Source organism: Musca domestica, unplaced genomic scaffold (genome assembly GCF_030504385.1).
Source record: "Musca domestica strain aabys unplaced genomic scaffold, Musca_domestica.polishedcontigs.V.1.1 88, whole genome shotgun sequence".
Taxonomy (NCBI): domain Eukaryota; kingdom Metazoa; phylum Arthropoda; class Insecta; order Diptera; family Muscidae; genus Musca; species Musca domestica.
Genome location: NW_026712428.1, coordinates 1875611 through 1886034, shown reverse-complemented (window position 1 = coordinate 1886034; position 10424 = coordinate 1875611).

Here is a 10424-nt window from a genome sequence, read left to right as displayed (position 1 = left end):
GATTCATATCCGGCTCGAAGGACCAATGTTTAGTCCGCACTATAGAGAGCCAGTGTGTTCAATACGTACGTGTGGCTGTCCAAAGGTATATTTTTGGTAAAACTATATGTACTTAGTTTACAATAAAGCACGAATGAATTGCTTGCGATTCAAGCGTTGATACAAACACAACCCTATTTTTTTTGTCTGTTGACATTTAGATGCCTTAGGGTTGGCGGCTTGACAATTCGGTATCTTCCGATATTCGGTACTTTGATGAGTTTTGCCACATTTATCCAAGGATTTGTCTTTAAATTGGTATTTGTAGTTCGTAGCGGTTTCTAGCTTCTATGGCGGAATAAGTATGTATAGCCCTCACACAGCGGTTCCTCCCAATATTCGGTATTTTTATGATTTTTGCCACATATTTCCACGGATTTCTATACAAATCGGTATTTGTATTTCGTATTCCATGTATCGTAGGTCCATGTTTTGGTATAGCTCCCGTCTAACGGTACATTATGATATTGGGTGGTTTAATGATTGCTGTCACATTTTTCCACGGATTTGTACAAAAATTAGTATTTGTAGTTCATAGTGGGTTCTAGCAGCAGTGGCGGTACATAGTACGTCTAGGTTCACATTCTGTATAGCCCCACATAATGGTACCTCTTGATATTCGGTATTTTGATGATTTTTGCCATTAAACATTTTACATGAAGGTCCACGTTTCTGTATAGACCCCTTATAACGGTACCTCCCGATATGCATGTCGTATGATTTTTGACACATTTTCAACGCATATCTCAAAACATTTGTATTTGCAGTTCGTAATAGGTTCTAGCTCCGGTGACGAAACATTATTTGTATAGTCATCATATAACGGCACCTCCCGATATTCGGTATTTTGATGAGTTTTGCCACGTTTATCAACGGTCCAAATTTTGGTATATGTAGCAGAGTATATGTAGGTCCGCGTTGGTATAGCCCCCACATAACGGTTCCTCCCAATATTCGGCACTTCGATGATTTTTGCAACATTTTTCCACGGATTTGTCCAAAAAGTGGTATATGCAGATGATCATGGGTCCTAGCTCTGGCAGCGAAACATGGTATGTAAGTGTCCACGTTTTTCTACACCCTACTACAACTACATATAACGGTTCCTCCCGAATTTCGGTGTTTCAACGATTTTGGTCATATTGTTCCACAGATATGTCTTAAAATTTCCGCGGATTTGTCTAAAAATTGGTATTTGTAGCACATAATAAATTGTAGCTCCTGTCGCGAAACATTGTATGTATATATGTATGTACGCTACTTTCCGATATTCGGTATTTTGCGTATTTTTGTATATGAAGGTTCACATTTCTGTACAGCTCCCATTAAACGGTACCTTCCGATATTCGGTATTTGATTCATATTTGCCACATTTTTTCAAGAATTTGTCTAAACATTTGGTATTTGTAGAACGTAATGGGTTCTAGCTCTGCTATCGGAACATGGTAACTGTTTTGGTATAGCCCCCACATAACGGTACCTCCCGATATTCGGTATTTAGAGGGTTTTTGCTATATTTCTTAACGGAATTGTCCAGAAATTGGTATTTAAAGTTCGTAGTGGTTTCTAGCTCCTTTAGCGGAACATAGTATATATAGGTCCGCATTTTTATATAGCCCACAAGAACCATTCCTCCCGATATTATTTTTTACCGATTTATAAAAAGATTAATACTTTTAGATCATAATGTGTTCAACCTCTGGTGGCGAAACATTGTGTGTATATATCCGCGTTTTTCTATAGCCTCGTGTAACAGTTCCTCCCGATATTCCGTATTTTGATGACTTTTGCCACATTTGTCCACAAATTTTCCAAAATTTGTATTTATAGTCCATAGGGGTTTCTAGCTAGGAACATGGTATGTATAGGTCCACGGTTTGGTATAGCCCCATATAACAGATCCTCCCGATATTCGGCATTTTAAGGAATTTTAATATTTTTTTTACGGATCTGTCCAAAAATTTGTATTTGTAATTCACAATGGGTTCTAGATTCTGTGGCGAGACATAGTATATTTATGTTAACGGTGTGGTATAGCCCCACATAACGATAACTCTCGATATTCGGTATTTTTATGATTTTTTCTTCTGTTTTTTAATGACCCCCATAAAACGGTATCTTACACATAAACGATGCCTTTTTACCAATTTATATCTTTCCACCGGTGTACCATTTACGAACCGAGGACAAATATGCAATTTAGGTTATTGCTCTAAACAAAGAACGCAACAAAAATTGTTAGACAAACGAGGGGAGCAATTATGATTTTTCAGCCCGGTAGAAGCGGGGGAGGAGGAAACGTCTGTCTTAGAAGACACTCTATTGTGGGTCACATCACGCGAAGTGTCAGCATCCCTCATTTCATGCAAACACAGAAGAGTCCGAATTCTCTAACTCTTTCTAAGATGAAAGATACGATTTAGTTTTCACAGAACTCCGATGAGTCAAGGGAAACTTCGAGACGATTTCTCGAACCTCACCACAAGTCTTATTAACCAAATGACATAGACATTCGATATCCGTCAATCGAGAATTAGTAATAAACCCCGACTAAACAAATCTCTAAAAGTGGGTCAAGTCAAAATACTTCCATCAAAGACCTGAATATTACAAGGAGGTATCGCCAAACTGTGAAAGTTATCGACATGTAAAGGATCAACAACAAAGCTTGTGTCTATTCTAGGATTCCCAATATTCAAAATTGCGGAGCTAGATACCTGTGTTCCCACCTCACGAGAAGAGTGGGACAACGAACCAACGGTAGCATCAGAAGACAGCATTTCTACAAGAATAGTATCTGCATGCTCCGTTTAGGAATCTACTGAACTGCTGCGAGATGAGTTCAGGGACACATTTGAATCACTCTTAAATTTAAACAACAATCTTTTTATCGCCGAAGTGTGCAGTGAATCTCACCATAGAACTGGAAGCACGTGTAAACATAGTCATAGGAGTATAAGCAATTTTTAAACCAACGAACCAACGGTAGCATCAGAAGACAGCATATCTACAAGAATAGTATCTGCATGCTCCGTTAAGGAATCTACTGAACTGATGCGAGATGAGTTCAGGGACACATTTGAATCACTCTTAAATTTAAACAACAATCTTTTTATCGCCGAAGTGTGCAGTGAATCTCACAATAGAACTGGGAGCACGTGTAAACAAAGTCATAGGAGTATAAGCAATTTTTAAAAAATTAAGGTTGAACTATATCACAGTAAGAATTAATCAAAAGTTTTGCAACAAAACTCCAATCAAAAGAAGTATTAAAAACCAATGATATCTTAAAGTCGTTTAAGGACAAAAAGAAGATAAATATTATCGAAAGGTGAAGATAATAAACTCAAGTAGCGGAATCGATTGTCCAAATTAAATCAAATCTCTCTAGCTATTGATTAAGTTTCAAAGCAATTGAACCAAAAATAAATTTCAACGAGAAACTGAAACCATCAAATTTTCAATATTAATCCAATTTCCAATCAATAAATAATTTTCAATTTTAATAAGAATCACCAACAATGAATTAAGACGATAACAAAAACATCACAATGGCAAATGACAAAATAATTGAAATACACCAATTAACAATTTGCAACGATATGCAAAGAAAATTCTTATAAGAAAAAGCGAATGGTTAAATTTATTAACCGAGCGTAACAAAAAGAAAATCACAAAATAAATTATAACTCAGGAATCAAAAGTACTTAAAATCAGCCAATTTGTTTATTTTGCAACTATATGCAAAAGAAGCGCCCTACACAATTAAAAAGTTCAATTGACCGGTTGTAGGGTGCACGACAATTAAAAATGTCCAAAATATTTTAAAAATGTAAAATATATAATTACTAGTATCAGTACTAATTTACCGACCAGACACTGTTTAATAATACAGTAACGGGAGACTGTGCAATAAAAACGGACACGACACAAGAGAGAATTACCCAAACGAAATAATTATGTGCGAATGCGTGTGTATGCTTGTCGCATGCAATCAACTGACTGACCGACAAGACGGAACGACAAAGCGACGATGCTGGAGTATGTTACAATACGTACGTGTGTGTAATTAACAAATATGCAGCCACCAATAGGCTGCACAATGTACGTATGTCACTCGCGTAAATATGAATATATTTTTGTGTATATTTGGTGTCCCCTAAAACGAAAACAATAAGGAGAATAGAAATTGCACTTTGAGGGATACTGTTTAAAAATGTAACACAGCAAATTATCAATATGTCAACAATTTTGACTACGAATTTGGAGAATAATAAGAATCGAAACGAAAATGCCAAATTATTAATTTTGCTTTGATTTTATTATTCCCGTTGTCCTGTCCGCAAATGGACTTTGACGGATCGCGAAAAAGGAACTCCGCGACAATTGTTATGACGGCCACAAACTAACGCAACGCTTGTTATTATTGTTTGCTCACTATACATACCGATGTTAGTTCATGCACATGGACTGGACATTTTGCTGAAATGCACCGAATTTTCTATTTTGAAAGAAAGGGATGTTCCTTATAGCGGTTCGAAGCGACCAATGTTAATGAGGGCCTGATCCATAGCCGGCTCGAAGGACCAATGTTTAGTCCGCACTATAGAGACTAGGGGAACAAGTGCAGACGAAGCCAATAGAGCCAGTGTGTCCAATACATACGTGTGGCTGTCCAAAGGTATATTTTTGGTAAAACTATATGTACTTAGTTTACAATAAAGCACGAATGAATTGCTTGCGATTCAAGCGTTGATACAAACACAACCCTATTTTTTTGTCTGTTGACATTTAGATGCCTAAGGGTTGGCGGCTTGATAATTCGGTATCTCCCGATATTCGGTACTTTGATGAGTTTTGCCACATTTATCCAAGGATTTGTCTTTAAATTGGTATTTGTAGTTCGTAGCGGTTTCTAGCTTCTATGGCGGAATAAGTACGTACAGCCCTCACATAGCGGTTCCTCCCAATATTCGGTATTTTTATGATTTTTTCCACATATTTCCACGGATTTCTATACAAATCGGTATTTGTATTTCGTATTCCATGTATCGTAGGTCCATGTTTTGGTATAGCTCCCGTCTAACGGTACATTATGATATTGGGTGGTTTAATGATTGCTGTCACATTTTTCCACGGATTTGTACAAAAATTAGTATTTGTAGTTCATAGTGGGTTCTAGCAGCAGTGGCGGTACATAGTACGTCTAGGTTCACATTCTGTATAGCCCCACATAATGGTACCTCTTGATATTCGGTATTTTGATGATTTTTGCCATTAAACATTTTACATGAAGGTCCACGTTTCTGTATAGACCCCTTATAACGGTACCTCCCGATATGCATGTCGTATGATTTTTTACACATTTTCAACGCATATCTCAAAACATTTGTATTTGCAGTTCGTAATAGGTTCTAGCTCCTGTGACGAAACATTATTTGTATAGTCATCATATAACGGCACCTCCCGATATTCGGTATTTTGATGATTTTTGCCACATTTATCAACGGTCCAAATTTTGGTATATGTAGCAGAGTATATGTAGGTCCGCGTTGGTATAGCCCCCACATAACGGTTCCTCCCAATATTCGGCACTTCGATGATTTTTGCAACATTTTTCCACGGATTTGTCCAAAAAGTGGTATATGCAGATGATAGCTAGCTAGCTCTGGCAGCGAAACATGGTATGTAAGTGTCCACGTTTTTCTACACCCTACTACAACTACATATAACGGTTCCTCCCGAATTTCGGTGTTTCAACGATTTTGGTCATATTGTTCCACAGATATGTCTTAAAATTTCCGCGGATTTGTCTAAAAATTGGTATTTGTAGCACATAATAAATTGTAGCTCCTGTCGCGAAACATTGTATGTATATATGTATGTACGCTACTTTCCGATATTCGGTATTTTGCGTATTTTTGCCACATTTTACAACGGATTTCTCTAAAAATAGTATTTGTGGTTTGTAGTGGTTTCTAGCTCCGGCAGCTAAATATTATATGAGAAGGCCCACGTTTTTGCGTGTCCCCTCAATAACGGTACCTCCCAATATTCAGTGTTGTTATGATTTTTGACACATTTTTTACGGATTAGTCTAAAAATTGGAATTTTGAGGTCGTAATGGGTTCTAGCTTCGGCAGCTCAACAGTGTATGTAAAGGCCCATGTTTCTGTATAGATCCCAAATAACGGTTTCTCCTGATATTCGGTAATGTGATGATTGTTGCCACATTTTACCACGGAATTCTCCAATTTGTATGTGCAGTTCGTAATAGGTACGGTGGCGAAACAGTGTATTTATATGTGCACGTGTTTGTATAGCCTCCATATAACGGTACTTCCCGATATTCGGTATTTTGATGAGTTTTGCCACATTTTTAAACAGATTTGTTCAAAAATTATAATTTGTAAGTCATAATGGGTCCTAGCACCGGCAGCAAAACATTGTATATGAAGGTTCACATTTCTGTACAGCTCCCATTAAACGGTACCTTCCGATATTCGGTATTTGATTCATATTTGCCACATTTTTTCAAGAATTTGTCTAAACATTTGGTATTTGTAGAACGTAATGGGTTCTAGCTCTGCTATCGGAACATGGTAACTGTTTTGGTATAGCCCCCACATAACGGTACCTCCCGATATTCGGTATTTAGAGGGTTTTTGCTATATTTCTCAACGGAATTGTCCAGAAATTGGTATTTAAAGTTCGTAGTGGTTTCTAGCTCCTTTAGCGGAACATAGTATATATAGGTCCGCATTTTTATATAGCCCACAAGAACCATACCTCCCGATATTATTTTTTACCGATTTATAAAAAGATTAATACTTTTAGATCATAATGTGTTCAACCTCTGGTGGCGAAACATTGTGTGTATATATCCGCGTTTTTCTATAGCCTCATGTAACAGTTCCTCCCGATATTCCGTATTTTGATGACTTTTGCCACATTTGTCCACAAATTTTCCAAAATTTGTATTTATAGTCCATAGGGGTTTCTAGCTAGGAACATGGTATGTATAGGTCCACGGTTTGGTATAGCCCCATATAACAGATCCTCCCGATATTCGGCATTTTAAGGAATTTTAATATTTTTTTTACGGATCTGTCCAAAAATTTGTATTTGTAATTCACAATGGGTTCTAGATTCTGTGGCGAGACATAGTATGTTTATGTTAACGGTGTGGTATAGCCCCACACAACGATAACTCTCGATATTCGGTATTTTTATGATTTTTTCCTCTGTTTCCTACGGATTTGTCTAAAAATTGGGTTCCAGCTGCACGTTCTGTTATAGCCACAACATAACGGTTCCTTTTTGATATCCCGATATTTTAATTAATTTTAATATTTTTTTGCGGATTTGTCTAAAAATTGGTATTGGTAGTTCGTAATGGGTTCTAGCTCCGGCAGCAAAACATTGTATGTAAAGGTCCACGTTTTTGAATGACCCCCATAAAACGGTATCTTACTCAAAAACGATGCCTTTTTACCAATTTATATCTTTCCACCGGTGTACCATTTACGAACCGAGGACAAATATGCAATTTAGGTTATTGCTCTAAACAAAGAACGCAACAAAAATTGTTAGACAAACGAGGGGAGCAATTATGATTTTTCAGCCCGATAGAAGCGGGGGAGGAGGAAACGTCAGTCTTAGAAGACACTCTATTGTGGGTCACATCACGCGAAGTGTCAGCATCCCTCATTTCATGCAAACACAGAAGAGTCCGAATTCTCTAACTCTTTCTAAGATGAAAGATACGATTTAGTTTTCACAGAACTCCGATGAGTCAAGGGAAACTTCGAGACGATTTCTCGAACCTCACCACAAGTCTTATTAACCAAATGACATAGACATTCGATATCCGTCAATCGAGAATTAGTAATAAACCCCGACTAAACAAATCTCTAAAAGTGGGTCAAGTCAAAATACTTCCATCAAATACCTGAATATTACAAGGAGGTATCGCCAAACTGTGAAAGTTATCGACATGTAAAGGATCAACAACAAAGCTTGTGTCTATTCTGGGATTCCCAATATTCAAAATTGCGGAGCTAGATACCTGTGTTCCCACCTCACGAGAAGAGTGGGACAACGAACCAACGGTAGCATCAGAAGACAGCATTTCTACAAGAATAGTATCTGCATGCTCCGTTAAGGAATCTACTGAACTGCTGCGAGATGAGTTCAGGGACACATTTGAATCACTCTTAAATTTAAACAACAATCTTTTTATCGCCGAAGTGTGCAGTGAATCTCACAATAGAACTGGAAGCACGTGTAAACATAGTCATAGAAGTATAAGCAATTTTTAAAAAATTAAGGTTGAACTATATCACAGTAAGAATTAATCAAAAGTTTTGCAACAAAACTCCAATCAAAAGAAGTATTAAAAACCAATGATATCTTAAAGTTGTTTAAGGACAAAAAGAAGATAAATATTATCGAAAGGTGAAGATAATAAACTCAAATAGCGGAATCGATTGTCCAAATTAAATCAAATCTCTCTAGCTATTGATTAAGTTTCAAAGCAATTGAACCAAAAATAAATTTCAACGAGAAACTGAAACCATCAAATTTTCAATATTAATCCAATTTCCAATCAATAAATAATTTTCAATTTTAATAAGAATCACCAACAATGAATTAAGACAATAACAGAAACACCACAATGGCAAATTACAAAATAATTGAAATACACCAATTAACAATTTGCAACGATATGCAAAGAAAATGCTTATTGGAAAAAGCTAATGGTTAAATTTATTAACCGAGCGTAACAAAAAGAAAATCACAAAATTAATTATAACTCAGGATTAAAAAAGTACTTAAAATCAGCCAATTTGTTTATTTCGCAACTATATGCAAAAGAAGCGCCTTACACAATTCAAAAGTTCAATTGACCGGTTGTAGGGTGCACGACAATTAAAAATGTCCAAAATTTTTTAAAAATGCTCCCGGACACTAATTTTATATATTTACAATAACATATATAATTACTAGTATCAGTACTAATTTACCGACCAGACACTGTGTAATAATACAGTGACGGGAGACTGTGCATTAAAAACGGACACGACACAAGAGAGAATTACCCAAACGAAATAATTGTGTGCGAATGCGTGTGTATGCTTGTCACATGCAATCAACTGACTGACCGACAAGACAGAACGACAAAGCGAGTATATTACAATTCGTACGTGTGTGTAATTAACAAATATGTAGCCACCAATAGGCTGCACAATGTACGTATGTCACTCGCGTAAATATGAATATATTTTTGTGTATATTTGGTGCCCCCTAAAACGAAAACAATAAGGAGAATAGAAATTGCACTTTGAGGGATACTGTTTAAAAATGTAACACAGCAAATTATCAATATGTCAACAATTTTGACTACGAATTTGGAGAATAATAAGAATCGAAACGAAAATGCCAAATTATTAATTTTGCTTTGATTTTATTATTCCCGTTGTCCTGTCCGCAAATGGACTTTGACGGATCGCGAAAAAGGAAATCCGCGACAATTGTTATGACGGCCTCAAACTAACGAAACGCTTGTTATTATTGTTTGCTCACTATACATACCGATGTTAGTTGCTCACTATACATACCGTTGTTTGAAAGAAAGGGATGTTCCTTATAGCGGTTCGAAGCGACCAATGTTAATGAGGGCCTGATCCATAGCCGGCTCGAAGGACCAATGTTTAGTCCGCACTATAGAGACTAGGGGAACAAGTGCAGACGAAGCCAATAGAGCCAGTGTGTCCAATACGTACGTGTGGCTGTCCAAAGGTATATTTTTGGTAAAACTATATATACTTAGTTTACAATAAAGCACGAATGAATTGCTTGCGATTCAAGCGTTGATACAAACACAACCCTATTTTTTTGTCTGTTGACATTTAGATGCCTAAGGGTTGGCGGCTTGGCAATTCGGTATCTCCCGATGTTCGGTACTTTGATGAGTTTTGCCACATTTATCCAAGGATTTGTCTTTAAATTGGTATTTGTAGTTCGTAGCGGTTTCTAGCTTCTATGGCGGAATAAGTATGTATAGCCCTCACATAGCGGTTCCTCCCAATATTCGGTATTTTTATGATTTTTGCCACATATTTCCACGGATTTCTATACAAATCGGTATTTGTATTTCGTATTCCATGTATCGTAGGTCCATGTTTTGGTATAGCTCCCGTCTAACGGTACATTATGATATTGGGTGGTTTGATGATTGCTTTCACATTTTTCCACGGATTTGTACAAAAATTAGTATTTGTAGTTCATAGTGGGTTCTAGCAGCAGTGGCGGTACATAGTACGTCTAGGTTCACATTCTGTATAGCCCCACATAATAGCCCCTCTTGATATTCGGTATTTTGT